Source organism: Ictidomys tridecemlineatus, chromosome 10, assembly GCF_052094955.1.
Source record: "Ictidomys tridecemlineatus isolate mIctTri1 chromosome 10, mIctTri1.hap1, whole genome shotgun sequence".
Taxonomy (NCBI): Eukaryota; Metazoa; Chordata; class Mammalia; order Rodentia; family Sciuridae; genus Ictidomys; species Ictidomys tridecemlineatus.
Window position 1 is genome coordinate 133,412,267 of NC_135486.1, and position 11,442 is coordinate 133,423,708.

Genomic DNA, 11,442 nt, shown 5'->3' on the forward strand with positions numbered 1-11,442 from the left:
CTCCGAACCGCATTCTACAAAACACAGACTGGGCTATTCTCACGAGAATGTAAAGGTCTCAGCAAAGCACTTACATGTGTTTTCCTGGAGATGCTATTATTTTGTTAGGTTCTGTCTCTGGAAAGACTGCATTCATTCACGAATATGCTTCCCCATTTTATTAATCAAAGATGTACCTAACAGCACCTGTGAAGAGTGTGGGGATGGAGGTAACAAGAGCTGAGGAGTGTCAATTTACATGAGACGGTGACAAAGGGGTTTCCTGGTAGAGGGGATATCTGAGCTCCGTTTTGAGGGTGAATGCAGTTACCTAAGAGCAAAAGGTTTCCAGGCAGCGGGGACACAGCAGGTGCAAAGGCGCAAATGTGTAAATCTAATGAGTTTGGGAACTCCAATGGAAGTGGCTGTCACATGTCAGCTTCTTCTCCCCCAGGCTGTATGCACATGATACAAGTGTATGAGACGACCTCTGTGATCCCTCCCCCGCCCCCATATTTTTTATTTGTTTTAATTAGTTATGCATGACAGAGGAATGCACTTAGATACTTTGATGTATCATACATAGATGGGATATAATTTCTCATTTTTCTGAGTATACAAATCAGGAGCCAGCAAGAGATAAGAATGGCTAGCTGGAGAAAAAAGTCCTGCTTGCCTTCGAGGTCTAAGGAATTTGGAGATTACCCAGAAGGCCACGAGAAACCATTGGAGGATTTTAAGTAATATGGAGATGTAGTCAGTGTGTTTGAAAGATCCTAGATGGTACTGGTAGTGGAGTGGAAGGGGAGGAAGAAGGAAACCAGATGTAGGAAGAGCTGTTGGGAGATTCCAGTGGAAAAATAACTTCAGTGCTTCTCAAATTCTAATGTGTTAAAAAGCACTTTCTCATCCAGACGGGCTGGGGTGGGGCTTTGAGAGTCTTCGATGTTTCCACCACGTGATGTGGAGGCTATTAGTCCACAGACCACACGGGAAGTAGTGAGTCTGTCCAGGAGAAATGCTGGGGGACCTGGCATAACCACGGGGGACGGAATCCAAAGGAAAGGCTGGACTACACAAATACAAGTGACCAGATGTGCCGACCGAGCCTCAGAAGACAGCCGCACTGAGTTGGCACAGCTCCTACCAATCCTAAAGAAGGAATGACTGAATGAATCCGAGCAACTCTGTTTTGGAAGCATCCCTTGTCACCACCGCATCTTTGATACGCCAATTAGTAGACTGCCTTGGGACTGTCAGAGGCACAGTCACAGAGAGGGTGCAGGTTTCCAAGTCACCAAACCAGCTCAGATCATGGCCCTGCCACATACTGGTGTGGTCCTGAAAGGCAGGGACATTTGTTTCTCTTATAAAAATGGAGTGACATCTAGTGTGGGGTCACACGTACCCTTTGGGATGTAACTGAAAACCCAGCTCACAGAGGTTTTTTCAGCTCCATAAACAGGGAAGACCCTGGGCGTGGGCTGGCCTCGAGGTGATGGAATCACCGGCCACAACCAGAAAACCCGGCTTTGTCCTAGTTTCCCAAGAAAGTTTAGAGAGTCGCTTTAATTGGACAGTTGCAGGTCACATGGCCACGATCTAACCAATCATTGTGGTCAGGGGTGTGGCTATGCTGATTGGCTCCACAGTGATCTTGTGCCCCACCCCTTGAGCCTGGAGTGGAGTCTTCTTCCAGGAGGATTCTGCAAACACAAAGTGGGAGCTGTTGGGGTCGGGGTGGGGACATGGATGCTGGGGAGGCATCTGGCCCTTATTTCCAGCGACAGGCCAATCCTTACATTATGCAAAGGACGTGGCACAGGATGCTGCCCAAAGTTAATGGGCGCACAGTAAGTGGTAGCTGTAATCTACTTACAAGTCTGACTAGACCTTGAGCAAACAGAGCAGGCTTGATCGTATTCACTTGGGTATCCCTAATGCCTAGCGTAGTGCCTGTGACATAACTTATGTATTTGTTGAATTAATGCTAATGATTTAATGGTGAAATTTAAAAAATGAAAATTTTTCAACAACCAAAAAAAGAAAAAAAGATTGCACAACTTCAACTCATGTGAAAAGTAACTATTGTCGGTCTACATTAATAAGATCAACAAGCTGGATATTGCTAAATTATAGACTGGGAGTAAAATGGGGATATATATTCCAGCACCTACTTTAGGGGTCTACTATAATGTTCAGCCAGTTCAGAAAAGAAGTTCTATGTAAAGTATCATGGTCTCTTTTGCCTGTCTTGGGAGTACAGGAGAAAAAAAAAATCATTTTTTTTCTTTCTCCTCCGTAAAACTTGTCTATAAATGCCCTCTGGGAGTGCAATACAATTGTTCCAAATTAAAGTAAAATAAAATTTAAGAAAAAATCAGGAAAAAAAAAAGTCTTTGCTAACTTGAGTTTGTCCTGTACGTGGTCTTTAAAATAAAAGAACTGGGCCAGGCACGGTGGCGCATGCCCGTAATCTCAGCGGCTCTGGAGGCTGAGACAGGAGGATCGCAAGTTCAAAGCCAGCCCCAGCAAAAGCCAGGCACTAAGCAATTAAATGAGACCCTGTCTCTAAACAAAAATACAAAATAGGGCTGGGGATGTGGCTCAGTGGTCAAGTGCCCCTTGAGTTAAATCCTCAGTACCAATCAATCAATCAGCCAATCAATAAAAGAATTGGTTGGGTTCAAAACAACTCTTTGGGATGGATTCATGTCAGGGTAAAAAAGGAAGCTCGGGGGCAATAAGCATGAGTGGGGCAATCTGGGATAGCGGGACTCCATTCTCTGAGGTCACCAAAATCTATTTCTTGCCTCAATTCCATCTAATCCTGAGAAAAGCTAACTGCCTCATCCAGGATCATACAGCTATGAAATAAAGACGGAAGCCTTGAGAGTCCTAGGCCTCAGAATCACTCTTCTTGTTATTAGAAAAGATTTCCTTGTGTAAACCTTGGGGACGTTACGAGGGAACTATTGAATTACTGTAATATGACTCATCAGCCCAATTTAATATTACCTATTCATTATAACATAATGATGCTTGCACAACTGGAGGCAATGCTGCGTTTCTCCCTCTGGCTTTGTAGCAGGCACACGTATCACAGAACCGTCAACATCAGCTAATTACGTGACCTACATATGCAATCGATAGGAAGAAATGTTTTAATTACTCGGTATTCACGGCATGGAAAATATAGGGTCTGATTTTGGTCAACATTAGCATCTAGGTAATGCTGACTCAGAAGGAAAACATTTGTTGTTGCCACGAGCAGTGGAATGGAAAGGCTGAATCACCCTCTACTGCATCAAATGCTACTACTATTAATATAGTGTGCGAAACAGCTTGAGAGATGGAATGAGACCACCCCCTCCGACCAACAGGTTCGCAATCGTAGCAGCAGATAGAAGCACAAGCTCTACCACGGAGTCCCCATCATATTTTGAAAACATAAACTATTGCTGGTCATCATCAACTAAAGCTCATAATTATCTAATGTGTTTGGGGGTTTTTTGGTCAATGTCACCAACGTAGCTTCCCAGTCAAAGCAGGGGTTGCAGACACCATGCCAACAGGACCGATGATGGAAATGACATACTGAGCAGATTGCAAAATAGTAAACTGTCCCAGGGAGGCAGCAGATTCATGGCAGAGACTGCAGCACACGGCTTAATAGAGAACTCTAGCAGCCATGTCCTCTGATCTGCCCCCTTTTTGGAAATGCCACAAACTCAGACTTTGGAGACAAAATTTCCCAAGTCTTCAAACCTTTGGGTATCCTAAAAAAAAAAAAAAAAAAAAAAAAAAAAACAGTGTGGCTTATTCGTTCCCAGCTGCCAATCTAAAATATCCTAGCAATTCCATCATTTTAGCAATAAAATATGAGGATGTGATGCAGAAAATGGAGATGCCCACACCTAGTTTATTGTCGGATGTGTGTAACTGTTGATTTTCTCTGCATACCGAGAGTTCCCTTCCCACCAGCATCCAAAATTACATCCAATATCCGTTTCCGTGAAAGTGTGGATCCTCACACCTCGGTGGTCTCGCATCTAGCACACCGCCGTGTGAGACGCTTCCAAAGCAGCACCTGCTCCCTGCGTCTCTATAAATGAAAATAAATGGGAGTCTTGACAAATGTTCAGTTACTCTAAGCAGAATCGGCTTCACTCAGGAGTCCTCAATCCTTGATCGAGCATTTTCCCCAGTGGAAATCCCTGTTTTGAGAGACCTATCCTCCAAAGTGAATGTATCCAATAATATTTACTTTTAATCAGAAAAAGACAAGGGTTCTTCATGAGTGGCTACGGCTCTAGCTGAAAATCTGTACCGTCATATCATGGGTAAATATTTGCTTTTAAAATGCCGACCTGGTATCGTTATTTTTACAAACCTCCTAAGGATTCTGGAAACCTCCCTGGTTCGTTTCAGCAACACAAATTTCAGGGAGCCAGTTTTTTAAAAATTTTTTTAACAAATTTTTAGTCCCAGCCACTATTCTCACCTGTCTTATTACTGCTTAGGATTTTAACTGTCTCTGCTTTCACTCTTACCATGTCCCCCATTATTTAAATACATGTAACGAAAGTGCATTGTTTGGGGCTGAGTTTCTGCACAGACCAGGCTAAAATAAATTAATTAATTAATAGATAAAATCAAAATGGAGCCACTCATGCTAAAATCTCACATCACCAAGCTGAAACTAAGCTGTTTATCCAACCCAGAAGGAAATCAGGATTATAGAGAGATCAGCCAAATTTCACAACCAGGCCAGCTGCAATTGGCATGATAATGGAGCTCCTTCTGCTTTAATTCTTACACAGAAGTAACCTGAAAAAAAGGGGGGGGGGTGATGTTAACTAATCCATTATTTTCCTTTTATTCTGTCTCCCTGCCCCCACTGCATTAAAGAAAATAACTTCAAAACGGCCAACCTGCTTTTTTGGTTTTGTTTTCTTTAAACCCTTCTCTGTCTATAAAACAACCTCCTTTTCTTGAGAGATTTCATTTACCTAATTATTTATTTGGGGGCATTGCTAAAGATGGGACCCAGGCCTCTGCACATGCCAAGCAAGCTCTCTACCGCTGAGCTACGCTCTAGCCCTTTTTAATTTTGAGGTAGGTTCTTGCTAAATTGCCCGGGCTGGCCTGGAACTTGGAATCCTCCTGCCTCAACCTCCCAAGTCAGAGAGATGGTAAGAATGTGACCACCTTGCCCAGGTACAGTCCTACTTAAAAAAAACAAAAAAAAAACCAGAAATGCCCCAATCCAAAACCACTGCAAAAAATATGAACATGGCCTTCCAATTCCCCAGTGGTCTTCACGTTCAGGATCCTAGTCTCCTACTTCACCCCTTCTCTCTGCCAAGACCATCCCTGATGGAGAAGAGCTCACGGAATGCCAGCCGTCTGTGTGGCTTGGGAGGGGGAGAACACAGCTCCGCTGTCCTCCTCCTCCGGGGTCTAGTTGGACCATGGTCTACGTGGGCACACTTTCATTCCTCGACTTCCTTTGTTCTTCTTCCTTGACGTTTTCTGGGGCATGCGGTTCTGAAGGAAAAAAAAAATATATATATATATATTTTTTTTCCTCCCTCTGGTCCTATGCTCAATACGAGCACTCCTGTGACTAGATGTATGGGATTTGCCCGCCCAGCGAGCGAGCCATTCTCCAGCAGCAGATACTCAGGTGTGATTCCATTCCACCCTGACACTCTCTACCTGGAGGGAGATCCCACAGGTTGAAGGCTCAGTCAGTCCCACAAGACTGTCCCCGCTTCGGATACCAGTTACAGGCAGTGTAGTGTTGAGTATATTTCTGTAAAAGAAATGTGATATTCGTCAGAATCAAAATGGAGTCTCTTGGGTCAATCCCAACCAAAAAAACACTGGGAGGTTTTCAAAGAAGGGTCCTTCCACGGGATGGCCTGGTGGTAACTCTCACAAAGACTCTGCCAGACCACAAGGGTGCACAGAGGCCACCACAACCTTGTACAGAAAGCCCTTCCACAAGGACTTCTGCCCAGTATCTGACTGTTCAACCTCAGATTGACACCTCCCTTGTTAAGATTCACTGTGGCCAAGGATTACTGTTTCCAAAGAGCTACTGTGATCCTTTACAACCTTACCTTTGGTGTAGCTCAGTGAGCACTTGCCGAGCATGCCCAAGGCCCTGGGTTTGATCCCCAGCACCAAAATAAAACAACAATGAATCCCACCATGAGGTACAACTAAAATGCATCAATAAAGATAAATACACATGGGAAGAGCAAAAACTTCCCCTCGGTTCAACTCTTTGAATATCTGCATAGACTACTCTGGCACAGGTATTCCACTGCAATGCTCTTCCCAAATAAATATCATTATTCTTTGGAGACTGTCATTTTGCTTGTTTTATTTAGTCTGATACTCCTGGCTGACTGGCTGTGAACTAGGGCTCCCAGTTTTCCCTCTGCTGCGCCCCTCCCCTGACTCAGGCAATGGCAAGGCCCTGCTGAGGTGGATGGCACAAGGCGGCCATCCTCTGGAGGAGCGCAGTATGTTTCTGGGAATGGGCCGGTTTGTTTCTGTATTCCTTTAAAAAGTATAGTTGCGACTTCTCATATGACCATTAAGTAGGAAGGAAAAAAACATGACTTTCCCAATTATCGAAACTACTTCTAAGAATAGATCTGTTTGCTCTAAATGCAATGATTCAGCTGTGGAGCGTCAATTGTTAATGTCTAATGAAAAACTCCCTGTATTCCTGTCAAGGAAGTTTTTGAGAAATTAAATTAGAATCTAGAGAAGAAGAATTAATGTTAAGAAGACAGATGAGTGCTTAGTACTGGGCAACTTGTTCTTGTTCCTGTGCACAATGGTTTGTGCTCTTACTCTTGTTTGATTAAAATTAATAACAAGTCAACCCCTTGCCATAACCATGGCACCAGTTCCAGTCAGTAAGTCAAGAAAGAATAGTCAAGGTATAGGCCAATAGTTGGGACATTTCTAACTATTATTAAAAGTTAACTAAACAGAAACAGCTCAAAGCAAAACGCGAACTGAAAGGGAAAATGCTTGCTGATGCCTAAGCCAAGATACATTCTTCTATTCTAATTGTAGCTACGAAATATTTTGTTTCTTTGAATAATGATTCCTGTTTTGTAACCACAAAGTACTGTGAGCCTGCCAAAATGAAAAGTATATATGATCAACTTCACAAGTAAAGATTGAGATCAGCACCTTCACTTTGGTGTCTGTGTTGTTTCTCCACCCCCCTTTCGCCGGCTCCTCACCATCCGTTCGTCTCCTGAGACCCCCCTGTTGGAGCTGGTCTCCAACATCCCTCCTTGGGTTCAATTAATTTGCCAGGATGTCCTACAGAACTCAGGGAAACACATGTACCAGTTTACTCTAAAGGACACAGATGAACAGCCATATGAAGTATGTATAGACAATATCTGGAAAGGTCCCCGTCCAGGAGCTTCTGTCCCTTTGGAGGTGTATCGGATGTGTTCACCAGCCTGGAAGCTCACTATATCTTGTGCAAGAGTTTTGTAGACCAGCAACTTGGGAGGCTGAGGCAGGAGGATCTCAAGGTTGAGTCCAGCTTCAGCAACTTAGCAAGACAGTGTCTCAAAACAAAAAGGGCTGGGGATGTAACTCAGTGGTAGAGCACCCATGGGTTCAATCCACAGTACCATTAAAAAAAAAAAAAAGAAGAAGAAAAGAAAAGAAAGAAGGAAAATTTATAGAGCTTTATCTCCAGCCACCTCCCACCCCTTTCCTGAAGGCTGATGTGGGGCTGAAAAGCCCAGCTCTCTAACCCCCTGCTGACTTGGTCCTTCCTGATGTGGTTAGGAGACCATTAGGCTGCTGTCGGATCCTGGCTCACCCTTGGAGTGGTATGGAGAGCCGTGGCCAAGGTTGGGTCTGATGAGCCTCGGGTCAGACAGCCCTCTAATTTCTGATCTGGATCGTCCTGTCCGTCTTGTGTGGGGTTAGGTAGGAGTTCAGGGTCGCCAAGATGGCAGAGGCAGGACGCAAGAAAAGTGCTGCTAGAGGACAAGACAGGGAGAGGAGGCACCGTGTCCCTGTTTGCAAAAAGTCCCACTACCATGAGGGCTCCTGCCGCCGAGGACATGTCACCCCGGTAACTGGGGCCCCAGGTCCAGGACTCTAAAGTTACCAATGGGGATAAAATGGACAGTATTTCTAATTAGCTATTCCAAAGTAGCCAAGGTGGGGGATTTGGACAGAATCCTGACAGAGGGCCATTAGGTACCAGTGAGGCCAGTGGGAGAGGGTCACCAATCTGGTCTGTACAGGGGAGAGACTGCCTCACAGTGTCGCATACAGCACAGGAATGTCCAGACCTGGAGGCCTTGAGCCTGCCCCCATCCCCCTCTCTCTGCCCCACCCGCTCTCTTCTGGCCCACTCCGCTCTTACACCTTCACCTTCAATAAAGCTGCATTTTGCCTGTTACCTCTGTGTGTCTTGCTCGGTTCTTGGTTTGAGACACCAAGGACCTGGTCCTGTGCCCCCACGATGACACCTGTACCCAAGTCTTCTCTGGGTGTCTCAACTATGATCTTTAGGCGGACGTCACATGCTAATATCCTTCCCCATTTGAAACCTTGTTCTTTCTCCATGCACCCACTCAGGAACAATATTTTAGATTCTGCTTCCACAGAGCTATTTTTAGACCTTGGTAAGCTCCTGACACCATTTCTTCCAGAGGATTAACCTACATAGTATCAAGCATGTTAAAATGCATCCACGTCCCATATCGCCTTTAATGTGGATGATATAATTATATGGATTGGGCTGCAGGTGACTCACATAGTCTGCAGGAAAGCCACGGGAACTTAATTTATTTTGATTTTGAGTGGTTTTTCTTAAAATTTTAAATATGTGTGTGCATACACATATATATGCATATGTGTGTGTGTGTGTGTGTGTGTGTGTGTGTGTATGTGTGTGTGTTTAAATTTGTAACGGAGGCTTCTTAAAAATTGAGGATTTAGTGTTTGGGCACAGCTCCGGAGGCTGAGGCAGGAGGATCACAAGTTCAAAGCCAGCCTCAGCAACTTAGTGAGGCCCTAAGCAACCCAGGGAGACCCTGTCTCCAAATAAAATATAAAAAAGGGCTGGGGGACTGTAGTTCAGTGGTAGAGCGCTTGCCCAAAATGTGTGAGGCACTGGATTCGATTCTCAGCACTACATCTAAATGAATACATCAAATAAATTTCCACGGACAACTTTAACAAAGGGCGGGGATGCTGCGGATGTGGCTTAGTGGTGAAGTGCCCCTGGTTCAATCCCTGGTACCAAAAAAAGCAGCAGGGGGTGGTGGTGATTTAAAATATGACCCAGTCTTGTCCTGATCAACTCCATTCTGTCCTGCCAACTTATTCCTTCTTTATAAACTATTTCTCTTTCCCACTTTATCTCAAGTTCCAGAAACAGTAAACCCTGCAGGCGGTCACTTCCTTCGGGGGACTTGAAATTGACCCAAGCAATACTTTTCCCTGGCACCAGCAGGAGCCCACAGAACCAGATCAACCAGACCAGGGCTGCGGGGAGGCCTGACTTCCCATCCCCCACCTTGCTGGGCCCTCCCCTTACAATCCTGCAGTCGCTGTCAGAGCTGGGGAGAGAGTTTTCTTGGGAGCTCACTGGACCTTCCTCCTACGGCCACACCCAAACAAACCCCTTTCCTGCTCCCCCACGGCCTCTCTCCCTCTCCTCCGCCTCAATCCTCTCTGTCTCTCTGCTAATTGGACTCTTGAGGTGGCAGGTGGCCAAGCCTGGTCTGTCAAGACCCCCAGGCTCAGGCCTTTGGCCTAGGCCTCTAGTAACATGCATATTCCATACTTCAAGTTTCATACTTTTTATAAACCCTTAAAAAAGCCGTAGACCCTGAGCACTCTATCCACAGTGCCCAAAAGATAAAGTGGCCTAGAACCAGGCTCTGTACACCCTGCAAAACAGCCGTGCTCCTCTTGGCATGATTGTATTTGGGGTGGAGAATTCTTTGTTGTAGGCACTGTAGAAGGTTTAGCCGCGCCTCAGCCTGTACCCACAGATGCCAGTACATCCCCCAGTTGTGTCCACCAAAAATGTCTTCAGACGGTGCCAAGTGCCCCCAGCGGGTAGGGGCTGCTACCTAAAACACAGAACGCCCAGTTAAATTGGGATTTCGGAAAAATAACAAATGATTTTTTTTTTTTTTATTTCTTTAAACAATGTCACTTAAAGGTCATCACTGGTTTTATTTTCAATTGTCGAATCCAGTAACACTGTGTTCCCTCAAATAGAATAAGTGTTTGAAGAGCAGGACCAACTGGTTTTATAGCCACGGGAGGGCTGAAGAGAACAAAAACAACCAAAAGCAGATCCGTCATTTTAAAGCTACTTTCCCGTGAGGCAGGGCCCAGGAGACGGAATGATAGAAAAAAATAACTGATTGGTTAACGCTAGGTCACTTCGGGTCACATCTTTTGTGTAAGGATTAAAGCCGAGGGAAATTCATTATTATGCCTATTGAAAATAGCCTATTTGTAAAAGCTGGCTCTTCTCTCTCATTTCTCCTGATTTCCTGGAAGGAAACGATAAGCAGCTTAGTTTCAGTTTGGTGACAAGGAACCTTAGCAGGGGTGACTCCATCTTTATTTGTATTCTCCTCTGTAGGGGGGCCAGTGCAGGAATCTAGTGCAAAACAATGGCCTCCTGTGATTTTTATTTAACATGCCTCCTATATGAGACTGGTGACATACCATACTTATACTAAAAAATTATTCATAATTCAAATTTAACAGAGTATCCCATATTTTCATTTGCTAAATCTAGCAACCCTACCTGAAGGGGCAGAAGGATTCCCAGTTCAGAACCATTGTCCTGGACCCACAGGCCGATTGATTGATGAATGGATTGATTTTTGCTGGGAATGGGACCCAGGGCCCGGCTCACGCTTAGACAATGCTCTACCACTGAGCTCTACCTCCGTGCTGTCCCTAGACTTACAACTTCCACCTCTACCTTCTTCCCCTTGCTTTCCTACATGCTTGAGGGTTAATGGCATGTTACTTAATTGGTTAGCTAGCAACGTCAAAGTAATCTATTTTGTCTTTCATTTCTGGGGGTTTCTATGCATGAATGCAATTGACTTCGATATCAGTAATCATTGACACAGAATTCAACCATGTTCACTGAACTCCTTTGAGCCAGACTTTGGGCTGGAGAGACCCAGAAGAAACATAAATCATGGCATATAACTTCAGTGAGCTTTGATAGAGTTGGGGGGGGAAAGATGGTACACTTGAGATTGCTTTCAACGCAAAATAATATATAATTAAGTGTTCCGTGGTGTGGCATGGACTATAAATGGTTCAAGAGTCAGGAGAGAATAATAATAAAATTCAAAACTGGCAGGGATGGCTTTATGGCCAAAGGGCTAGGGCTGGGCTTTGAGAACCAACTTT

General features: G+C 44.7%; 1 long non-coding RNA gene across 1 annotated transcript; it reads right to left on the reverse strand.

The window, feature by feature from the left end:
• Positions 1–3,846: 3,846 nt before the first annotated feature.
• LOC144367076 (uncharacterized) lies at positions 3,847–6,594 on the reverse strand. The gene is made up of 3 exons (XR_013426284.1): positions 5,701–6,594; positions 5,375–5,529; positions 3,847–4,084 (listed from the first exon to the last, which is right to left on the reverse strand). It is a non-coding gene; the product is annotated as an uncharacterized LOC144367076 (long non-coding RNA).
• Positions 6,595–11,442: the final 4,848 nt, after the last annotated feature.